The following is a 24,323-nucleotide window of genomic DNA, read 5'->3' as shown; positions in this document are numbered from 1 at the left end:
CTCGCAATTTACTCAACAATAACTCTAGGGGCAGGGTCTCGTGGACTTAAAATTAGTCCGGCGAAGCTGGGATTATCAAAAGAATTTGATTGAAAACCCGTGGAAACATTTGCGGTGGACTGGAAATTACGAATGTACCCCTATGTGACGAATCGTTGTGAAATGACAATAATACCCCTCACACCTACACAAATCCCACTATCTATCTTGGGTGGTGACGAGGGAATTCAGCAAGGAATCAATGTAACATGGGGGCAGTGGATTCCAAGTTGTTTGGTTTGTTTGGCCAAAACCATTTTTATTATAGGATTGGAATCTTGGGTTAACAAAAGGTCACGTGACCCGGATGGAATCGGTAATTATTCCCATTCTACCGCATCTTTTAACGCCGCTAATACAAAACGGGTGGGTAATGGCTTTAACCGTTTCCACTTACCCTATATCTTTAGTTTATTTTATTTTATTAACTTTATTTAATAAATTTTTCTTTTTCTTGAGAGTCTCACAGTTTTATTTTTGATGCATATTTCAAAACATATATTAATGAGTATTTTATTATTAATGCATATTTCAAAACATATATTAATGAGTATTTTATTATTACATCATATTTCAAAACATATATTAATGAGTATTTTATTATTACATAACTTTATTTAATAAATTTTTCTTTTTCTTGAGAGTCTCACAGTTTTATTTTTGATGCATATTTCAAAACATATATTAATGAGTATTTTATTATTAATGCATATTTCAAAACATATATTAATGAGTATTTTATTATTACATCATATTTCAAAACATATATTAATGAGTATTTTATTATTACATTAAAATAGCGTGACGAATATAATTTTTTTAAAGGTGTTTACAATTTTCTACTAATAGTTTAGTTTGTGTTCATGCTAACTCAATTCCAATCACACAACTATTGTCTGATTAATAGTTATACTATTAAACCAGGTAGACCCGTTACAATTTACATACTGAATGTTACATACTGAATGTTCACAATTTAAATTGTGAACATTCAGTATGTAAATTGTGTATTTTAAACTCGGGTCCACAAAATAAGTTGTCACACGTTTGAGATCCCAATTAGGGTTCTTCTATTTTATGCACTTGAATTGATAGACCCAGAAGTAGAATAACTCTTTATAATTTTTTAAAAAGAAAATTATGTATCTTAAAATTTTAAAAATTTTAATGTGATGTAAAATTTTGATTTTCAATTCAACTTGAAATTGAAATTGTCGATTTTACATCAAAATTAAACCGATATAATTGAAGGATGCCTTCCAACTTAACTAAATTTCTAAATTTATTGTTGAGTTGTATGTTTATAATTTATATATTATATACTTAACATGTTTCTCACGTGTGCAATTGATTTTTTTTTTATGGGTATTTTTTTTTTTTTATCTTTTGCATTTGTCCAACTCTACCAAATTAAAGAATGTGTTCCATTTTAATAAAAAGGTTAAGTTAATAGTATTTTTTTAGACACTGGGAGAGGGGATACCCAAGTGGAACTAATTTCCGTTCTCAAAGTAATTGAAGATATATATATATATATATATATATATATATATATATATATATATATATATATATATATATATATATATATATATTTATTTATTTATTTATTTATTTATTATGTTCACTAGATATCAGCACTAAACATTTTATTTAAAAAATAGATATAAATCTACCTCAATGAGGTTATTACTATTATTATTATTATTATTATTATTATTATTATTATTATTATTATTATTATTATTATACCTACAAGGTTGCATTATTCCATTCATGATTTTCTTCTATTTCTTTTTCTTTTCGTGTTAAAATTACAAATAAATAAATAAGCAAAAATAAATGAGGCCAACTTCTAATTGTCCTTTCCATCAATCTTGCCTACAAAAACATTGATGAAAACAACAAATGTAAAGTGTATGAGGTGACGAAACTCTAACTTCCACCGCCACTTGCGAATTAGTCAAACGAAAATGCTCATATAGAAAGTGAAATCAAACTTGAGAGTTGGCACTTGCTTTGTTGAAAATTTTGTCCTTTATTTCCATATTAAAATATAATGGAAAATTTACAATCCCTTCAAAATCTTCTATAAGATAGTTTCACTTGAAATACGCTTCATTACCATGCATATTTATTGATTATTTATAAATATTATGGTCTAGTTTGAAATTAGTCAAATATATATGTATCGGATTTTATTTTAATGAGATCGTTCCCGCTTAAGGTAGGTATTAACTGATCCTTCTAAATCTAACCCTGTTGATCGAAATCGACAGAAAAGAGTCCCAACATGTTCTCTGGTGGATCCTCTAAGACTGTGGTACCCCAGTCCTTAGTCTGACCAAGGTTAGTGATGTATCAGATTGTAATTTAGCATAACATCTATGACACAACATACAAGTAGTGTTTTCATGCGTTAAAGTTAAGAAAAGTTGTGTTTAAGTCATGAAATTTTGAGTAAAAAAATTTAGGTCTATAAACTTTAGATGTCCCCCTCGACATATATATAATATATAGGAAAATTTTACCATGTCAATGCGTGGATTAACACGGTGCCTCTTCATACCCAATACAAATTTAAAGTTGTATGGCTTGTACATAGCATAAGGAGGCATGATGTGGATTGATAGTGTAACCTTTCCCATAATATATATTAAATCTCCATATATATTATAAAATAAACTTATATGTTTCATTTTATATAGACGGTATAATCTAGTCAAATTAAAAAATAATAATAAAGTTCTGAAATTGACTGATTGCACGACTTGTGATTTACGTATACAATACAGTGGCTCTAAAATCAGGATCCTGTGGGCTTAGAATTAATCCGACGAAACTGAGATCACCTAAATATTAAGAAAAAAAATGTGATTTATAAAAATCATAAAAATTATATTTTTAAAAATTTTTTTTGCATACAATCCAACTGTTGTATTACAACATATGATGTTTCTACAATTGTAAAACACCTTTGATTTTAATCATCTTATAATTGTATTTACAGTTGGACTTACACAAATTCAAGATTTTTAATTTTATAGTCAAGCAAATCATAAATCCACAAAATAAAAATTCCACAATTGGATCAAATTGGGGTCACAACAATTATTAAGGATAATTATTGTATGAAAAGAAAAAAGAAAAATAGTAGTGAGAGAGAGAGAGAGAATAATTAAAATGGGAAGAAACAATTCCAAGTAGCCAAACATTTTGTGGTCTAGTGGCACCCGGTGTCCCGAAAGACACTCTCACATGGATGATGGGAGTGGGTTCGGACCTTAGTGGAGGCAATTGCTAACTCTTTGTGTTTCAGTAGGTTGAGAAAAGTAGCTATGAACAGATGGCTGACTCTTTGTGTTTCAGTAGGTATTGGTAATCTTCCCAAAAACCAAGAAGCATATTTACTTTAATAATTAATGGAGGTGACAAAGAAAGGGAGAAGACACCAGAAAAAAAAATTGTGAAAGAGAGTTCTTATAATAGTATCACGCAATTTGTCTTTGCTTTGGTCCCACCTCCATCACCCTTCTCACTTCTCTACGCCAATGCCAATATTAACCTACTATATATCAATTCAATTTTTATATAAAATGCTATATTATTTGATATAATTTTACAAATTATTTCAACAATGTAAAAGAGATAACATAACTTTTGCTATGAATAGCTTAAAAAAAAAACTTTTGCTATGAATAAATAAGACGGTAATATATTTTTATAAATAAAATGAAGATTTTTCTTCGGTAGTAATAATAGTGAATATAATAATATATAGTATGGTTTACCCTGTTGAACTGGATACTATATTAGTAACAGTATTGACAATACACGGTAGAGCAAATGATTATTCATAGAGTTTGGAAAGAAAGATCAAGGATCGAGTTTCACCAGCGGTAGTGTAATAGTAACCTCTCAAAGTGGTGAAAGGGGCTCTTTGTACGCAATAAGCAAATATCTAGTCTCTGTTTTCAGCTGAGTTACCATGATTTACATCCTCCCATATGCTTTGTTGGGCCGGAGCGTGAGGCATGGGTTTAGGGATTTAACATTTTGAAAAGAAATAATTATTTAAGATTGTACCTAATACTAATAACATAGTAGAAAATGTAGTAATATTATAGTTATGTACAAAAGTGTTAGTGTCTCTTTGAATTTTTAATAGTAGGTACGATATGTTTTTGAAAAACTTATGAACAATTAATGATTATTAGAAATGTTGATATTTGTGATGAATTACTGTGTATATAATACAATATTTTATATAAAAATTTAATACAATATTTAAGTGCTTTTATTTGGGTCTACAATGTTATGTTTATTATTTAATACAAAAATAGTAGCCGTGATCATAAATTAGCGGCTGTGTTATGCCATGGACCCAGGTCCACATTGCAAGGTGGACCAAGGTCTATGGTGACAATTTTAGAACTCTATGTTTATAATTGTAGAATTCTATTTTCACAATTTTTGAACTCTATGTTCACAAGTTTTGAACTCTATGTCCAAAATTTCATAACTCTATGGTCACAATTTCATAACTCTATATTCACAATTTCATAACTCTATATTCAATAGTATAACACAATTTTCAAATCTATATAACAAAATTGTAAATATAGAGTTAAAAAATTGTGAATATTGAGTAATGTAATTTTGTATATTGGGATATAAAATTGTGAATATAGAGTTCTAAAATTGTGAACGTGGACCTGAGTCCACTTTGCAAGGTGAACCCGGGTCTATAGCATAATATGTTGTAGCCTAGGTTTCCAGGATAAAACAAGCTATGGGTTCAAGTTTGAGCACTCAAACAATGAAACCCGACGAACAAGAACAATGCTTTGATCACAATTTGGCAAAGAAAGGAGTAGAATCAAAGCTTCGAGAGCGAAAATAGATTTCCGTTGCTATGTATAAAATCTGCTGCTCTACTATCAACTTATATATGAGTTGTATGATTAAATAGCATTTAATCATAGCATTAATATGATAATTAAATTAGACTTATAACCCCTGTAACAACAGACCGTAACAGAACTAAGACTCTGAAAGGTCACTACCCGAATCGTACACGAGATGAGACAAAAAATGTTCATTCGAGCAAATGAGTCAGGTCGATGGTTCAGAACAACATTCGTGCCCGTGCACAATCAAGCCTTTCTAGGCTCATTTTGGGATTTGATTTGCACACCCCCTTGTGCGTGAGAGAGAGCATCTATACTATACAATTCAATAATTCTTAGAAAGATTCTTGTATAAATAGTGGTGCAAACCCATTTCCCAACCCAATGTGGGACAAAAACTACTTTAAAGCTTTTCCCTTCATTTTTCCAACTCAAATGGGTCAACTTAGATAACCAGTTTCTCATTCGCCCATTATCCGTTTTGAGCGTACAATATATCAATCTCTCCGTCTAACTATGAAGAACCCGAATTCACTTTGACCGACCCAAATCAGAAGTGAACCCCACATATATTTGTACCACAAAAGAAACACTAAAAATGTCATTTTATACTATTTTTTCCAACCATTTATAATTGGGTAAACTGGTATTTTTAACTACTAATTTTTTATCAAAAAATTTTTATACTTCATTTGTAACTTAAATTAAATTATAAACTCTTAAGTAAATTCTGAAACATTATCATTATCTTACTACATTTTAAAGTATTTTAACTTCTAACATAGTAAATAGAAAGTGCCATAATTCATCATTTCAAGTTCTAAACAACAAAAAGTTGTGTTGATAGATTTTATTTTTAAAATTTTATAAAAGTCAATGATAATAAGATTTTAACTGCAATAGAGAATATGTTTGCTCCAAAAGGCCGAATCTTCACGCCTGGGAGGATGTAAACCAGTATCGCTGGTGAGACTCAATCCCTGGTCTTTGCTCCCAAACTTCACCCATGTGATCAGTTAAGCTGCCTATGCGAACATCAATAGAGAATATGTTGATGTAACAAGTTGTAGCATTAAGCCGTTAACTTGTATATTATACTTTTTTTTTTTTTTTACATTTACAAATTATTTATGGTTGTAACCTTATTTTTTCTCTCCCTTTTCTCCTTTAAATTTTTAATGTAGTTAAATATAATAATTTGTAAATTATACTTACTTTCTTATACACTTATAAATTAAATTCTTTTTGGTTTTATATTTACTTTATTTATAATGTATTGATTATTTCCATAGCCTTGTTCTATAAATAATTTTACTATATATATTTTTTCAAATTGGACAATTATTCATGTGAAAAACAAAGGGTTGTGTCTGTCTATAGAGCCTTTCGATATGATCTTGCAACTTCAACAATTCAATAATATAATGACAATATTTGGCTAGTGTCACTATAATTATGATTAATTTAAAATCAAGTTATTATAATCTGGAGACCCTAATTCTATATTGATATGTATTTATCATTTAGTGTCACTTTAATTATCTTTCATATAATAAAAAAGAGTCTTAACAATATAAATACATAATACCCATTTTTCCTATTAAAAACATAAAATTATATAGATACATAATACCCATTTGTCCTATTCAAAAACATAAAATTTTATATTTAGAATCTGTATAGAATTCCTTTTATTATTATTATTATTATTTTTTTTTAAGTTCTTTTAAAAACTCTTAATAATTAAAGATAAATGTTTATGTAAATTTGCAACCTATGCCCATACAAGCACATACTATACGTTTCTTTCTCCAGCTCATAAAATCATTACTTTCTTCTTCTTATCATTTCAAGATGGGTTTTCCTTTTCATTTTCTTTTATTTATATATAAATTATTTTTGATTCCATATCTCGATACCTGTTAGTCTGTTACAACGTACAAGCTTGCTGCAGTAAAAGAAAATGACATTTTAAATTTCCCACATTTTCGTACTCTTTTGTTTGGAAAAGAATTCATTTCAATTTTGTTAATCCAAGTTATAGTATTACTTTTATATTTAGTTTTCCGCTATCAATTTAACCACAACTAATCTTTCAAATTTTTAAAACCGACCAAGTTTAGTCGATCTAAAAATTGAACTAAATTCAGTTAATGTTTTTAAAATTATAGATTAAATTAATAATTGATGACAAAATATAAAAATAACAATATAATTATATCGTCAAAAGCGAAATTAATTCTTTTAAAATATTTCATAATTTGCATAAAAGGGCTAATAATTGTATTATTATTTTTATTTTTTTGAGATCTAGTTGTGTAGTTATTTATTTATTTATTTAAGGGGTGATATTTGAGGTTTTGGTTTGATTTGAAGGCCGAACAGAAACCAATCTAAATATTTTCATTTGACTTTTTTGTTTTCCAGACTAAACTAAATATTTTAGTTTGATTTGATGATCAGCTGAAATTAAATACTTTCATTTTGGTTTGAGTTGGTATAAAAGATCGATAAAATCCAATAAATAGTATTTTTTAAATATAACACCTATGTGCTTAAAAAAAACACCTATGAAATATTAAAAATAAGAAAAGAATTCTATAATGTTGAATTATAAAAATGCTTATTGCTATTTTTTCAAGCAGCAACATTTTTGTAAATTATAAAGATAAAATTGTTTTTTTTTTTTACAAAATATTATCCACACTTTCTATTTATTGCCATTCTTGTATTTTTTTTTTTAGATACAGAAAAAGTAATAAACATAAAGCAAATATCCACATTAATATAATGATAATCGATGCCATAAAACCAACAAATTCACATAAAAATTGTGTGCGTGTATTCATTTAAATTTTCAATAATCTTTTTTTTTTTTAAAAAAAAAAAAGAAGAAGAAGAAAACATTTCTGGTCATATATAGTGATTGATGCTTGATTGCGTCGGTTTCACCCCATGAATACCAGCTTAATTGATTTTGTTTTTATTAGTACACAGAAACTCTGAAAGACTCTAAACAGTTAATAAAGGGGAATTCTATAATATTGTTAAAAATAAAAAGTGATAGAGACATATTTAAACAGATTTTTAATTTAAAAGAAAACGTACTTCTATTATTTTTCACGTTAGGCACACAACTCATACGTTATAGGCACACAATACTCAATAAATAGGCACATATCGGTGTTCATAACCTTTTCTACGCGAGTTTTTGGTTTTTGGTTTTTTTTTTTTTTTTTTTTTTTTTTTTTTTTTTGTTTCGTCCGTATGGAATGCAGCTGATTTTCTAACCTTAATTATAATTCAATAGTGATTCTATATTAGTTTATCAAAAGCCTTCCATAATACTAATTAATGTAAAATATCATCTTAATTTGCCCTTAATTACTAATTGCATGAGCCATTACCATATTAATCATCTTCTAGTCTAGGCTGTTTATGTTTTTTGATTTGATGGCTAGGATTAGTCCTCATAATTCTCTATAGTATATAGTCCTCATGTGAACAATGGCCTATATATATATATATATATATATATATATATATATATATATATATATGCTCTTTCTCCAATAATTTTTTATTTTTGTTAACAAGTATTACATATTTGAATTTCGATTTACAAGAGACCGTTTTACACAAATTTCTGTACATAGATTGATATATTAGGAAATAAAAGTTACGTTAAATAATAATTATAAAAGAAGAAAATAATTTCTTTAATATTACAATAGATATCATAAATTTGCCTTTAATAAATGTTGTGGTGCAATGGATACAATGCATCTCCCCCACCAAGCACTCAACCGTAAAACAAGGCAAGGAATAATAAGAATGAATGCAATGGATATGCATATGATGTGAAGAGAAAGGGAGGGAGGATTGTATTCGTGATTTCAGGAAATCTTTAATATGGCTTCAAATCACTAATAAAACCAAATGGATTTGCAAAATAATATATTCCGTATGAGACAACGCTCATATAACTTCACCTGTAACGTAACATTGGTGTCAGATCACCCACTTATCTTTTATAATATTATGTTTTCCCTATTTCCAACCCATGTTCACACCTCGCCCCAGACAAACCAAATAACCCAATGTTTGCCCCGCGATACTTAACTGAATGATTTAAAGGTTAAAGTCTTGTTCTAATAGTGGAAGAATTGCTTAAAGGTCATGATGAAGACTCTTTATGTGCAGAGTATACAAGTCGAGGTAAAAATTAAAGACTAATTGGGTGACTTGCGATTTTCTCTTATAGGGGCTTAGGACTAATATAGTCTAAGCTGAGAACCTAATGTATCCATTAATACATCTAACCAACCATCGGTCCCATTTTATCTGTCCTACTTACTATTCATTGGTCAAACCAACCCTTTCTTTTTTTTTTTGTTTATTTTCTTTATTATTTTTAATTTATTTTTAAATTTGATTTTTTGTGTTTAATAGTAATTTTAGTGTAGTTTCTAAATATATAAATTTTGTATATTAATATTAAATTTAATATTATGAAAAATTAAATTAAAAATAATTTCAATCAAGACTCGTTAATCGAACCATACACATAAAATGGGACGGAGGGAGTAAGATTTACAAAAAGTAAAAAAAAAAAAAAAAGATTTACAAAAAGTAGGTTTCCTCCCTCTTTTGTACACTACGCAAATAGGGTTCCCTCTTTAATTCACTCGTATCCATTGGGCAAAGAACCATCTTCCTCTAATTTGAACTATTGAAAGATACAATACATGAGTAGTGAAAAATGATATAATCAATGGTCAACCCAACCACTGTTCATGCCGTGTTAGCTTTAGTTGTATATGGAAGTAGCTAATTAGATGCTCATAATGATTCTTTTATATGGAAATAAATCTTTGTGAATAGATTTATATGCACCTATCCCTAGTTATGTTAATGCCAATAAGCAAGACCCCCCCCCTCCCCTCGATCCCCCACCCCACCCCACACACACACCTCTATAATTTATCAATAAAAGTTTGAACTATTTTAAAAAAAATTACACTTTTCGTCCCTAAATTATATGATAATTGTAAAATTCGTCCCTGAGTGTTGGTCATGCTCACTTTTCGTTTCTAAGTTATATTAAAATTGTAAATTTCGTCCCTAATGTTTTATTAGTAAATGGATGAAAAGTGAGTATGACCAACACTTAGAAACGAATTCTACAATTATCTTATAATTTTGGGACGAAAAGTGTAATTTTCCCACTAAAAATGCCACACGTTTAATTAAAATAATTGCATGATCATTTGTTAATCATTACGTTATATTGCATAAACCTTTAGGATGCTTGAAGTAGTGTACTATACAGCACCTACTACGTACATACAAAAGACTATGGCCTAAGATTGATTATCAAAGACTTCACCCCTAAGCTTGAAGTTCATGCTTCCTCAGAGGTTGATTGAGCTGGTTGTGTGGGTGATAGAAAGTCTATGAGTGGTTTAATTTTGCTGTATACTTTGGTTCCAATCTTCGGTTGAATTTGAATATAAAGTAGTAGTTGATGTACTAGCTAGATTCATCACTTGGTTAATTAATACCTTTACTCAAACAACTTGAAAAATTACTTACCCCTTTAAAATTTTGGTGTGATAAGTTAGTATCTCAATGCAAATCTTATTTTCCATGCTTGAACCAAACACATTGGAATAGGTTATCATTTTGTTTGAACTAATGCAACAAATAAGGAAATGCAAATTGATTTTGGGGTGTTTGCGGGTAAAGAGCTGTTAGCCGATTGGGTTAGTGGGGTTGAATAGTTGATAGTATTAGCTGATTGTAGAAAGATATTTGGTAAATTAATTATTAGTTGTTAGCTGATTAAGTTAGTGACCGGGTTTGATAAGCTTTTTGAATTTTGGCGTTTTGGAACAATAATTCAATAAACTGTTACAAAAAAAACTAATTAATCAAACACTCATATTGACTGTTTAACAAAGTCAAATAATTAATAGTGGTCAAACAAATTAAATTGACTGATAAGCTAACTATGTTACCAAATAGAAAATTTATATTTGATATATAAAAACTACTCAAAATGTGGATATTTTCACCAAGTCTCAGTTCATTTTCTTATGAGAAAAACTATAGGTAATTCTGTAATGAATATTACTTTTGGTGGTGGGTTTTTTTTTTTTTTTTTTTTTTTTTTTTTTTTTTTTTTTTTTTTTTTTTTTTTTTTTTTTTTTTTTTTTTTTTTTTTTTTTTTTTTTTTTTTTTTTTTTTTTTTTTTTTTTTTTTTTTTTGGGTTGGGGGAAGGGGGAGGATAATGTATCCTGCCAGCAACTATCATGTAGTTTGATGACATCCCAGTTACCATTTCAAATGGGTGATTATAGGTTTGAATTTCGGTGGTGAAAATTTAGATTCTTGGACTGAAAATGTTTAAGAAAGTATAACAGATAATACGTTATAAATAATCACGAGTATTTAAAAATAATAATAATGTATCCCCTGTATTCTCTAATGAATATAATTATATAAACACCACTGGTTGATCCGTACAAGTTTTTCAATTGATAATACGTACTCTTCTCAACAGTTAAGGAGTCTAATTATATGTCAAGACCTTGTGGTCTAGTGGTACCAAGTTGCACTCCCATATGGCAGGGTACTGGACTTGACCCTTCACCGCCCTCTATCAAACAATTACTTTAGTCACAAATTGTTGGACTTAACCTTTTACCAGTCTCTGCCAACCATATTCAATGCAATGATTATTTAATTTATACATAAAGAGACAATGGTATCTCAACCATAATTACTGGTGATGAAGAATGATTGTCTCCATTGACGGCAAGATATGAAAGACCTCATACTTCATACTTGTATGGGCTTGGCTTGGTCATTGGCAAAACTTCTTGTGACTTCTTCACACACGAAACACGCACAAACTAGATTATTGGATTTTTGTCTATAATTGATTCCCAATGTCCCATCAACTAATTACTACCCAAACCATATAACCAAGTTTGTGGAAATCTTCTACTTCCTAATTACATGTACCGTGCAAGTGACTTGTAACTTGTTTTTCAAACACACAAACACGTACGTAGACTTAATATATCTAAGGAAAATCAGATTGATTAAGCTATTGTTCTGTCCCTGTACAATTAAAAATTTGAACTAAAGAACTTTTATATAGTTCTATAAGCTTCTTTTATATAGTTCTATAAGCTCTAATACTAAATTGAAGAATATGTTTTATATCAATCAAAAAATTGATTTAATAGTGTGCGTATATGTATAGGAACAGGTTTCTAGTGAGAATTGTAAATGTGTAATGAGCCATAACTACATTATTGATGAGAGGTAAGCAAACACTCAAAACTGATATTTTGAAAATATATCATGTAAAACTATAAGTGTTATTGCACCATTACGTATTATTGATTATACTTGTAGTTGTTATACAATGCACTTTAAGTTTAAAATATTTATCAAAACGTCACCATATTTTTTTCTTTAATTTAAAATTGTTGATCATTCCATATTAATGGCTATAATTAGTTTGCAATTTTTACATATGTGGCATTTCTCATTTGATCTTTTGTGTGTATAGAGGATGCTGGGATGGTTCAGATGAAAACATGCTAAAGGGTAAAATGGATGGTTGATCTGATACATCCATTTAGGTAGATCAACGATTGAGAGTTGGTGAAAATTTTATAAAAAAAGATAGAGGTCAATTTTATAAATATTGTAAATTTATGGTCCATATATATATATATGTATGTATGTATGTATGTATGTATGTATGTATATATATATATATATATATATATATATATACATATAAGGTGAAAATGAATGCTCAGGAAAGAACTGATAACCAATTGCAGCTGTCCACATGTCCAAATTTAACGGATCAGATATAACTTAAAAAAAAAAGACACAGTGGCATTTTCATAAATAACTCGAACTTTGGTGCAAGTAACACGTGTTAAAAGTGCAAGTAAAATCACTTGAAAGTGCAGCCATTTTCACTTAATAGTGCAAGTAATTTGCCTTTTTAACATTAATGCATCTAATGGTAACGTCCTTCACATTGGTACACTTAATGATAACTTTTGGTGCAACTAATGATAATGTTGCCAAAGACCTTGTGATCAAGCGGCATAAAGTGACTCTCACAAATGGGAGGTCATGGGTTCGAGCCTTAGTGTGGGTGATATTGACTCGTTGGGCTTCAGTAGGTTAATATTGATGCTTAGTGTAGTAAATTACTTAAGTGAAACTAGGTGCACTTATAACACAATTACTTGCACCAAAGTTCGAGTTATTTAGGAAAATGTCACTGAGTCGTTTTTTTTAATTACATCTGATTTGTTGATCGGGACAGCTGCGAAGCATTCTCAATTTTCTCCTGGGTGATGGTTCACGCTTGAGCGCCCTATTATATATATATATATAGTCATAATCAGGTGTGGCCGCGCCTTAACGTGCGGTTAGTGCGGCCGCACCACTATGTATACAAATATACACCATTCAATGTTAGAAAATGCACCACACAAATATGCATCATTAGGTACGCATCACCAAAAAACACACCACTAGGTATGCAAATATACACCACATAGTGTTAGGAAATGCATCATTAGGGACATGGGAGTTATATATGGTGCATTATTTTAGGTGTATGGTGTGTTTTTTGGTGTTTTTGTGTATTTATATTGTGGTGCATTTTCTAACATTGAGCGGTATAAACCGCACCAACTGCACGGGAAAGCGCATATATATATATATATATATATATATATATATATATATATATATATATATATATATATATATACACTAGTGATCAAATGAGTCCATCTTCTTATATGGCTCTGTTTGGCAGAGCTTATTTAGGAGCTTATAGCTTATTTTAAGCTACTAATAAGTTATGAGCTCTGTTTGGTAATGTTCCTAAAATAAGCTAGTAGCTTAAAATAAGAGCTTATTTTTGAACGCTACCTAAGGTAGCGTTTCAAAATAAGTTAGTAGCTTCCTAACTTTTTTTCCATCTTTAACCTTATTATTTTAAAGAAATGACATCATTTACCCTTTCCAATTAAAATATTTTTGGCTAAACCTTTTTGACTTTTTCTCTTCAATATGTTTGGTTGTAATTTCAATTTGACATTTGTGTTTAATTTGAACATTGATTTTTGTATGAACTAATCTTATGAATTATAAACATTTTTTTTTACTTTATATGTTCTTACTTTATATTTTATTAAAATATATTGATTTCACTATTTTATATTTTAATATATAAACAAACCTATTTAAATTTAAAGCTATTTAAATTGTATGAAGATGTCCTTTTTAGTCTTTTTATATTTATCAGCTTATCAAAAAGTTAATTTTACCAAACACTTTTAAGCGTAACAGCTAGCTTACCAACTCTTCAAATTTCAGTTTCGAGTTTATAGCTTTTCAGTTTTCAGCTTTAAGCTACCTTTTCAGCTAGGTTTGCTAAACATAGCCTATGAGTCCGTGTGGACAATTTTGGACCTTTCAATGCCTATGATCAATGGTGTGTATTAAACATTTGTTTTTAATATTATACCCTTTTTTTGGCTGGTTAATTGGATAATGTTTATTTGATAGGGATACTTTGGTGATTTTGGGGTTATTGCACAGCTGATTTGTAGGGGTTTATTTACGTTTTATTTTGTTTTTATTCTTTTCTTCTATTCATAGGGCTGGTTGCACACTCAGGTTTGACAACTACCACGGAGATGCACACATAAAAACTTACGGTGCATAGTTCAGAATCCCATAAAAAAACACTATATAATTGACAACTACCACAGAGATTCACACATAAAAACCCTCGATGCACAGTTCAGAATCCCATAAAAAATTCGCGAAAAAAAATAAAAAAAATCTACATAATTGGCAACTACCATGGAGATGCACATAAAAAAACCCACCATGCACAGTTCAGAATCCCATAACAAAAAACTCTATATATTTGGCAACTACCATGGAGATGCACATATTTTCCCATGATGCAAAGTTTAAAATCCCATTAAAAAATTTGCAAAAAAAAAAAAAAGCTACATAATTGGCAACTACCAAAGAGATGCACACATAAAAACCCACGGTGCACAGTTCAGAATCCCATAAAAAAATTCTACATAATTGACAACTACCACGGAGATGCACACATAAAAACCCTCGATACACAGTTCAGAATCCCATAAAAAAATTCGCAAAAAAAAAATCTACATAATTGGCAACTACCATGCAGATGCACACAAAAAACTCACCATGCACAATTCAGAATCCCATAACAAAAAAACTCTATATATTTGGCAACTACCATGGAGATGCATATATAAAACCCCATGATGCACAGTTCAGAATCGCATAAAAAAATTCACAAAAAAAAATACATAATTAGAAACTACCATGGAGATGCACAGATAAAATCTTATGATGCACAGTTCAGAATCCCATAAAAAAAACTTCACATAATTGGCAACTACCATGGAGATGCACATATAAAAACCTCACGATGCACAATTCAGAATCCTATTTTGAAATTCGAAATCCATAATTAACGCATAATATGTTCCTAAAAACATGCAAATCACATATAATTAAATTAATTTAATCCAAATAAATAATCATTCCAAAATTACAAATTAACCCTTGGAATTACAGCAATAAAAATGCTTTTAAAATAATGCCTTTAAATCTTAGCCATAAGTAATTCAAAGATCAATGGATCTAGATTGTCCACACGAACTCATGGGGATGGTGGACTCACGAGAGCAGTGGTCTATATATATATACACATACATATGTATGTATATACTCAACACATTTTCTTCTATTATTGAAGGCTTAGGTGTACTGCCTTTTGCCCAATATAAAGCTCATTGTAGAGAATGGGAGATGGTGCAGTGTGACAAAACAAAGTTATTGGCGACCGACTTTGGCAGGCTTCTAATTAAAGACTAGTAGACCAAAAGCTGCTTCTGCATTACCTAATTTAAATTTTGTACCAATTTTCTTCCATATAAATACCATCCTTTTGTCAACAAAAATCTTGTGAAACCAGTTAAATTTAAAGTCACTAATTAATATTTTTTATAAAAGTAATTTGACTGTTTCATGTAAAGAGTGTTTAGTCCCGACATAATGATAATGATATCAGGAACCACAATGTATATTGAGTTGGGATAGGCACATGGCAATGCAAGGTCAGTACAAAATAGTTGTATCTAGCTATCATATATATTCATATTTTAAATAAGAAATAAGGGTAAAATAGGCCACTCAAATGCAAACCAAACTTCAAATGCACACCAAACTGCAATTAGGTTATCGAACTCAAAAAATATAATTGGGTCCCTGAACAACACAAACTCATGCAATTCAATCCAAAATGACTTATTTACTTAAAAGTATGTTAGCGTGGTGGTTATCGATTTTAAAAATAATTTTAAATAAAATAATTAATTAAAAATAAAAAAAACTGTGGAAGACGAATCGTCTCTGGCCGAAGATGAAGGGATGGTCTTCTGCCATGGCTGACAAAGGGTCCCCTTTAATTTGTCTCCATGGCCAGGAGACGAAGGTCTCCCTGGCCATATAGACGAAGGTCTTCGTCTCTGGCGACGGAGACGAAGCCTGCTTGAGACAATTCGTCTCCGGCAGTTCTTGGTTTTTTTAATTAATTTTTTTTATTTAAAATTATTTTTAAAATCAGTAACCGCCAAATCAACATACTTTCAGGTAAATAGGTCATTTTAAGTTGAATTGCATGAGTTTGTGTTGTTCAGGAACTCAAATATATTTTTTTTGAATTTGATGATCTAATTACAATTTGGTGTACACTTAATTGGCCTATTTAACTCTTATTTTTTAAAATAATAAGGGCTAAACAAGTTGAGGTTTTGATTAATTAAAATTAAATAATGTTTGTGGTTTTGATACTGACATATAAAAGAAGAAAGAAAATAATGATTTCCAAGAAGTACATATCATGAAACCTGGCGCATTTCCTTGGTTTGAAGTCCCAACAACCTTCATGAAGACACATTATTTTAATCTTAATTTTCTAGGTTTTTGTTTCCTTTTTCATTGTAGAGAAAGAGAGAGATTTATTTGGACGTACTTTTGATTTGTTTTGTTGACATTGCAACATCTATCCTCATTCCTACCTCCACTCAAGGCATAGTGAACCCACTACACACTGATTCTTTTCCTCACATCACTACCACTTTCTCGAACCCATCCACCACTTCATCATTTTACAAATCTGGTAAATTTTCAAATTTTTTAATAACTCAAGTTTCTTATTTCTTCGCTGGAATATATTTTGATCTTATTAACTCGCCCCAAGACTTACGAACAAGCCCAAATGATTCTAGGTTAGCCTGCCCATGTACATTTGTGTGCACAGAAAAATTTTATCACTACCACTGACTGGTTAAAGTCTCTTAATGACTTTTTAGGTAAGCAAGACTAAATGTTACGTTGATTGGTTAACCACTTGCTACCCAGCAGGGCGAATTTCCAAATTCAACATTTAATAACATATTAATTAGTGTCCAATAACCTTGTGGTCTAGTGGCACCCGGTTGCACTCCTATGTAGGAGGGGTGGGTACGAGTCTCAATGGAGGCGATGCTGACTCTTTGTGCTTCAGTAGGTTGAGAAAGTAATTTATGAACAGATACTACATTGTAACCGAGTCATATCAAATAGAGCGACTACTCAAAAAGAAAAACTAATTAGAATAAACAATTACCATCATCATCGGTTGAGAAACACCCAAAAATCATCATATATAGAATATGATGAAATTGAAATGGAGGTTCATCTAACACTCGCATCCCTTGGGCAACTTTGTTAAATATTAGAAACTTTTGATACAATTTAATATATAAAGTGATGATTGTAGTAGCTTGATATACCATAGGATGAAATTATAATAGCTAATTAAGAGCTAAGTCGAACTATTAGTTTGTCTAGATCTATTTTTCAAAAAACAAGACAAGCAAATCAAGAAAAGACAAGCACTACAATTTCATCTTAAGTATCTTAATTAGCTATGAAGGCATATATATATATGCATCACTTTATGGGAGGTCTAAAACAACTCACTCCCATTTGTTTGATTGTCTCATATTAACCAAGTAATTCACAACCATGTTATACCTTTGTCGAGTGTGTACGAGATTTGTCTTGTTAACTATTTTGTAATCAAATTTTTACAATCTAATAAAGGGTACAATATAATCAAGATTCCTCCTTTCTTTACATCTCTTTCTCCCTTTATCATATTTACTGTTATCTTTGAATAGTCTAACTTTGCATTGGTGAGATCGTTTTCTTTGACAAGTTGAAAAACTTTCATTTAGACCCCCAAGTTTGTCTAGGTCTATAAGAATAATGAAAATCATACAAAGAGAATGACTGGCAGGAGATGATGATGCATGGGAGCTTATTAGGTTATCTTCCTCATCACATGTTTGATGAATGACACTTTTATAATCACTCTCAAAAAGTGAAGACATAGTCAAAGCCATTTTACCTAGTCAATCGAATACCATAGACATTACCTAGCTAGGTAGCTATCTAGATCTCACTGCTCAACCTAAAAATATTGAATGCCAATAATGGAGTTTCTTGCAACGATTCCATATCCATCAATGCCCATTCAAAATATAGTAGTTATATATTACATTTCATAACAAAAGAGAAAAAACCATCTATGATATTTGAAAAAATTCTATTATGCTGATTGATAACTATTAGGACTCTGTATTTTATCAGCTTTAAGTCTTTTACTCCATCTCTAATATTATTGTAATTCTATTTTTATCAGCTCTAACTAAGACTATCTCTTGTATCTATATAGATACATACTTCATGTGCTTTGTAAACATGATTGATCAATAATAAAACTCTACTCACTCTAAAAATTATTGTTCTCATCTAAGTATCAGTAGACCAAAACAATCCAGCTATTGCACCATTCTCTCATAATAATATTGACTAAATGCAGATGCTTTCCAAATTCCAATACTATATGGTACCACTAAAAATCATTTTCAATTATATAAGGTGTGTGCAATTATAGATTTTACTTGGTACTATTGAAAATCATTCCAATAATAATACTGGGTACAATAAGATATTATTATTAGATTTCATTTACTTTATTGGAAATAATTTTCAATGATATGGGGTGCACTCAAATACTAATAGAAATCATTTTAATATTACAAAAATGTCATGACATTTTAGTTGGTACTATTATCGATTAGTAGCAACACGTTCCCATCATATTTGATAACCAATTCTAGAGATAAATAAGTAAAATATTAACAAAATCATCAGTTTTTTTGTTTTGTTTTTTTTGTTTTTTGTTTTGTTTTGTTTTGTTTTGTTTTGTTTTGTTTTTTTTTATAAAATCTCTTAGTTGTTCCTGAGTTATAAATCTAGTTCCTTTATTTCAATAATTACATATTTGGTCCTTTAATTGTTAAATAAATGAGCTGTAAATTTATAAGTCCATTGACTAATTAATTGGATATCATCAAGCTCAATTTGTATATAAAATTTTATAATGGAATATTTGTAAACTTCCAATCTATTCTCTATTTCCTCCTAAAATCTTAAATTCATACAGAGTTTGATATCTTATCCAATGACCTAAATTGATAATAACTTTTTTTAATAATTAAATGACCAAAATTTTAAAAATTAAAAAAAAAAAGAACTAAAATTTTAACTCAGAAACAATTGAGTGAGTATAAATGTAATTTAGTATATTCTTACATATCAAACATTAAAAAGTATTCTAATGTGTTTAACTCATAAAAATATATTCAATAGCCACTAGGTTAAAAAAATTAGATTAATTAACAAATTAAGGAAGTCATCATGGGTATTTATAATTAAAAGAAAAAGAATAATGGGTAAAATTGATAAACAAAATTTATTGATAGATGCTACACCTGTTTTATTTTTTATTTTTGCTATATAAAGTGTAGGCAATAGGGGCATAGGGCATGTACAAATTAAACCATAAAACATTTCAAAGAGATACTAGGAAGGACCGACCTATGAAACAACCTGTAAAAAGATTACAGCAAGAATCCATAGAAAATTGACCCCATAACTTTTACTTTATTGTGTTCATGTCCTTTCATTTTCACTATGTAAAAACCCTACTTCAAATATAATCATGCAGGTGATGGTGGTAGCTCCAAGCATAAGATTTTTTGGTGTCCTATAACCTAATATTCTGACATATATATAGGAGAGATCAAGACACACCTACCATAATCAAATTAAAATTGGTACCAAAAAAATGCCAACTTAATTATTAAGTTCCACACTCCAAGAATTGAAACTTTTATTGCAAACATACATCAAATTCAATAGGGTAGATGGAAAAAGTGCACCTACTTTTTTCATCTCAATAATTATAAATGACACTAGCAAACCTTATCAAATATATAAAATGTAATGACATATAGCACAAAGAAAACAAACAAGATTTGACAATAATTTGTGCGATGTCTTCTCATGGATCTTTGTCCATGAGAGAGGTTGAGTCAAGATGAAAATATAATACTTATACTGAAAAATATAATATTAATCGAAAATAAATTGTTTGTTACTTATAAGGTAAAATGTAATACTTTTAAAGAAAAATATAATATTTTTACATTTTGATTCAAAAGTATTACATTTTTCCTAAGTATTACACTTTAATTCCCCTCAAAAGATTTATGAGACCCATAACATCTCATTAATTCGATCGTAAATCTTAGTATGTGAGAAAATAGAGAATTATTAGTGACAAATAATGTATTTATAAAAAATTATTTTAGTGTTGAAGATCTTGAATTTGAATAATCATTTCATATGAGATGTCATAATTTATTTTAATTAAAAATATTTAATCGTATTGTATTAGTGTGTGTATGATTAAAATTTATAATTTAATTGTTGTATTCATTGGTATATATCAAGGGGGAAATTTAAAAAGGAGAATCTAATGAAACTTAGGGTGCGTTTGGTTCGCACATGGGAATCGGAATCGGAATGGGTATCAAATACTTGGTAATAGTAATGGGTTTTGGTGAAAGTATTTAACATGTTTGGTAGTTGGGTGGAATGGAATGATTATTAATAGTTGGGGAAGAAAGGAGGAAGGGAGATGAAACTCTTATTTAATAAGGGTATGTGTTTTGTCATTAATGGGGTATTCCAAACCCATAGTAGCATTCACAAAACCTATCAACCAAACACAAGCAATCACTTTCATACCCATTCCTTATGCCTAAACCAACCAACCAAACACACCCTTAGTAGTGGTTAGTATGGCCCTATATACATTAGGTTTTATATGTCCATAGCTTGTATGTGCCGGTTGCAGGTGGATGGATGATCACATCCATCAATATTTGGTCCACATTTTTAATTTATTTTTGTTGGTATTATTTAGAAATATATGCAAGGGTAAGTAGTAGCTACCCATTAGTGGACCTTATTGGGATTAGCCCTTAGTTTTGTTGAAAAAATTAGAACAAGAATATTAGGAATTCTTGATTACATCACAAAAAAAAAAAAATGATAGTTCGAATGAAAATTGACCACTTAACTTAATTTATAATGTTTTAGATTTTTTTGAAACCAGCATATCAACTTCAATTTGTGAATATGATCTTCTTTTGTTTAAGTTTATTATTATTTTTTTCATTTTCATTAAAATCTTTTTTTTTTTTTTTTTTTGGGTCTATGGATGGAATCAATAAATGAGAAATAAATCCCGTATGGATAGCTCAACTGGTCACGGAGATCAAATTCGTCACAAGGGGTTATATCAATGATTGAGCCTCACCAGCGACAGTGCGGTGAGCAAAAGTCTAGCATATGTTGATTAGTTGAGTTACTCGTCCATAATACCTCTGTTGTAAAAATCCCGTTTAAGTGCCGATTAATCACTGCTTAGGCGCTAGGCGCCAGTCGATCGCCTAGCGTATCACCTTAAATGGTGGTCTAGGCGGCTGACTGACTAGGAGACCGCCTAGGCCGCCTAAGCTTCGCCTAGGCCGCCAAAGCACCGCCTAGGCCACATAGGCGCTGACCGTCTAGGCCTCCTAGGCGTCGACTAGACCTCCTAGGCCGCCTAGTCAGCCAATTAACTATTGTTTTTTTTAATGGGTTATTTCACTCAAAACAAAATCGTTTTAAGCGAAATAACTCTAAATTGTACAAACTCTAGATATTTTTTTAGGTTAATATTTAACATTTTAGTATTAACTATTAAAGTATTATATAATTTATAATTATTAGTCTTTAAAAATTGAAAATACTTAAACAAATTTTTAAAAAATAAAAAATAAAATAGAAAAATACACTGGCCTCTAGGCGCCGACTAATCCCCGCCTAGGTGTCTTAGGCACTAAGCGCTCACCAAGCGCCTGAGGGGCGCCTAGCGATTTTTTCAACCATGCATAATACAATGCAAAAGTCTAACATCTTAGTGGAATCATCACTCTATAATTCTATCGGGTGTAACGTCTGTTGATTAGTTGAGTCACCGCTCTATAAAACTATCGGTCTGGGTGGGGATATCACCAGAAATGAGAAATAATATAGATGTTTGCTTATTAAAAAAAAAAAGAAGATAAATCATTGATGCCAAAAATGTCAATGGATGAATAGGTAGAGATGAGTTTAGTAGTAGTTATAATAATGACTAATTTAATATGAAGGCTGCAATGGGAAGTGTACAAGTTTTGTCAATCTCGTATTTGATGATATATGCATATATAATGGCAGTCACGAGAAGGAACATGCAAAGGGCAGCACCCAACACCCACTCTGCCAAAGATACATATATGAAATGAATTGAAGAATGAGGTTAAGGAAAAGCCAAACACAACCTTACACACATGTGGGGAATAAAGGCATGCCATTGAGCTATGGCCTATTGGGAGTTGGGGTGGTGATTTATGTCTCTGTATTTTGGTAGCATGATAGAGAGGTTTAAAACCTCCTTATAATCAGTTACTTATTCATCAATTAAATTTTTGAAAATGTAACTTAAAAAAATGTATTTAGTTTATTGGGGAAATTCTTGATCGAAAAAGAATAACTTATTACATATATAGTATGGATTTTTTTAATTTTTAATTTTAAAGAATTGCATTAAAGCCTTGTTTTATAAATAGCTTTTTGTGTTAGCTTTTAGTTTTTTTTTTTGTTTTTTTTGTTTTTTTTTTGACAAGTGTTAGCTTTTAGTTGTTTGACCCATTTTTTGCTATTTGGTTTGGTGAAATAATTAAATAAGTGTTTGGTAATTAATTTTTTCATTAATTTTTTTGTCCGAAAAACATAAATTTAAAACACTACTCAAAAGTAGCATTTTCAATGAGTCATTTCCATTTTTTGTCCTACTCTTATTAGGGCATTGCCAATTTTAGTCCACTTCATTAATTTTTGCCACATTGCGGCCAGTCTTATTTAGTCCTTGCCACTTTTAGTCCATCGTTAAAATTTTTGTCAAATGACCGTCCAAAACAGGGGTATTTTTTGTCTTTTCATGCTTTAGTCATCTCTTTAACGCTTTGCAGTGGTTTTCCTTACACATTTTCATCCAATGAAGAGGTTTGGCGAAAGCCATGTGAACCACATTACAAAGCCATGGCTTTCACCGAATCTCTTCATTGGATGAAAATGTGTAAGGAAAACCACTGCAAAGGGTAAAGGAGATGATCAAAGCATGAAAAGACCAAAATACCCCTATTTTGGACGGTTATTTGACAAAAATTTTAACGGTGGACTAAAAGTGATAAGCACTAAATAAGACTGGCCGCAATGTGGCAAAAATTAATGAAGTGGACTAAAATTGGCGATACCCCAATAACAGTATGACCAAAAATGGAAATGACTCCATTTTCAATCAACAATTTTGAAGAAAAAATTATTATTTTTTAAATAACCTTATGCATAACATGTTTTAAAAATGTAATTGATTATTGGATAGACTTTTAATGCAAAATAAATTACCACTTTAAAATATAAAAATTTACAATACATACATACATACATACATACATACATATATACATATATATATAGATTTTTATTCAAATGTGGCCGCGCCCTTACGTGCGGCCGTGCGGTTTACACCACTCAATGTTAAGAAATGCACCACTCAATATTACGAAATGCACCACTCAATGTTATTGAGTGGTGTATTTCATATTTAAGAAACACACCACTCAATGTATTGAGTGGTGTATTTCGCAACATTGAGTGGTGCATTTCTTAACATTGAGTGGTGTAAACCGCACGGCCGCACGTAAGGGCGCGGCCACA

This window comes from Ipomoea triloba, chromosome 13 (assembly GCF_003576645.1).
Source record: "Ipomoea triloba cultivar NCNSP0323 chromosome 13, ASM357664v1".
NCBI lineage: Eukaryota > Viridiplantae > Streptophyta > Magnoliopsida > Solanales > Convolvulaceae > Ipomoea > Ipomoea triloba.
Note: the sequence above shows the minus strand (reverse complement) of the source record.